The following is a 2,459-nucleotide window of genomic DNA, read 5'->3' on the forward strand; positions in this document are numbered from 1 at the left end:
TAATTAATTATATAATTAATTATATAATATTTAATATTTGTTAAATTAATTATATTATTATGCAGCAACATTTAAATTTGCGTTTTATTTTATAAACCTTAAAATTAATATTTATTAAGATGATGTTACAACTTTTCCTAGCCCTGTTTCATTTTACCCCAAATCGGGGCAAGATGTACTAGTTTGGACTTCTTAATTTTTTTACATGAACATCTAAAAATTACACCTTTTTGTCAATAGTAGTATAAAGCTAAAGAGTTATTGCATCATGTGCATTAAAAGAAATAAACGTATACATGATAAATAAAGAAATATATGTATTTTTCTAAAAATTGTTACAACTGGTCCCAGTCTCCCCTAAATATACTATAAAACTGTATTTATTCTGCACTGATTATATGCGCTTATAATGCGCTTTTTATAGTGGATTTTGAAAGTGCTTTTAAAGCACTTAATCCGCTTTTAAAGCGCTAAAAAGCTGCTAAAGTAATGTACTTATACATACGCGCTTTTTAAGCGCTACTGTCTTACGTGGGTTAAATCGCTGAAACCATTCTTGGCATGTTCTTTCCGATGGAGCATAATTGCCATAAGCTTCGACAAGCAATTTATGAGTTGCAGCTGCCCTTTTTTCAAATCAAAGTAATAAAGCAACACATGTCAAAAAACAACTTATTACGTTTCATGTTTACAAACAAAAAAAATGGCACTCTCCGCTTAAATAAACATTTTTGCACTGAATTTTGTTGACAAAGGTCTAACCTCTAAAATGCAGCCAGTTTCAGATGTCGAAATAAATTACACCAACAACTAGAACCACCTAATGTGACCCGCGGAGACTCAGTTTAGCACCGAATATATGTCAAACAACAATTTACATACATTTTATTAATTTTTATTAAAGTCGATCTTACAATTTCATAATTTTTAAAACGCATCGAAAAGCGAACATAAAGTTACGGCGTGAAAAACCTACCTAATACGCTAATGCTGAGCTATAAAAACGCATGCATAAGTAACAATTAAATCGTTTAAAAAATGTTTGCAAGTCGGAACAACTTTAGGTAATGTTTGTTTCACATAAATCCTAAGCAGAACAAGTCAGAACTATTTAAAAAACCGTCCAAAATTGTCAGCACGTCACATTTCCGCCGATTGACGTGCTGGTAGCAGCAGTTAAATTGTTTAAAAAATATTTGCAAGTCGGTACAACTTTAGATAATGATTATTCCTAAGCAGAACAAATCAGAACTATCGTCAAAGAAGCTGAAAATTGCCATGACACATTTCCTTGGATTACGATTATTCAAAGCTGTTTGAAAGTTATTAATTATTGGTATTTTTACCTGAAACTTTATAATAACATATTTTGTCTAAAATTAACCGGAACACTTAACAAGTGTCGCAATATTCAATGGCTTCTGATACTTTAGAGGAAGATGTGCCGTGCTGGAACGTGAAGTTAGCATGGCATTTCTTTATTTTCGATTTTTTGGTATTAAAAAAATGCGGAACATTTTTTTTTATTTACAAGAACAGTAGAACAATGAAAAGTGCTACTGGAACAACCGTTGTTTTTTTGGAAATTAATAAAACGTTGTGCTAACTTCACAGATACACTCGAAAAAGCCACAAATGGAAAAAAAATTTTATGTGCACTTTGTAGCTAACTCTCGTAGTCGTACAAAGACTCTAGCAAATTAAGAAGGAGTCAATCGGCCCCCAAACGGATTATGACCAGCATGTCACCAAAAAGTTCGTTGACCCAAAAAAAAAATTTGGAGAAATTTTTAATTCCGTACACCACCCCTTTTCGGAGATATTGCCTTATGAAGTATTTTCATATTTTATTTTTGTCACGAGACCTATCAGATACAATTTTATTAAAAAAATTTGGGCATACAAAACGTATCAAAAGGTATTTGAAAATATTTTTTGCGAGATGTTCCAACCTAACCATAATTTTTAAAAAAATCCTGAAAATTTATAAGTGACCCCCTTTTGTTAGTTTATGATTGGCAACCTCGCAAAAATTCAAAAACATGTATTTTTAAACTTATTTTCATCCTGAATTTTTTCAGAATTTTTTGAACCCGGCATCATGCCTAAAAAAATTAAAACTCGCCTAAAAAGGCAAAAAATCGCCATAAAATATATATCAAGTAGCCATAAAGCCCTAAAAGGCTCATAAGATAGCCTGCAGACACAGGTAAGATAGCAAGATAACCCTAAGATAGTTCATTGCTCTGATTAAAACAATTATGCAATATTATGGAAGTCTTAAAACACTAAAACATCCATAATATCGCCTTAACCCTTTCAGTCACGCATTTTTCTATTCACTGAATTCGCTTGAAACTCGTTACTCAGGGGTTTTTGGGGTCGCTGATTACAAATCTGATATCATTTTTCAGGAATTCAAAATGGCGGATACAATATGGCGGACGACTTTTTAAAAA

Source organism: Cyphomyrmex costatus, unplaced genomic scaffold (genome assembly GCF_001594065.2).
Source record: "Cyphomyrmex costatus isolate MS0001 unplaced genomic scaffold, Ccosl1.0 scaffold107, whole genome shotgun sequence".
NCBI lineage: Eukaryota > Metazoa > Arthropoda > Insecta > Hymenoptera > Formicidae > Cyphomyrmex > Cyphomyrmex costatus.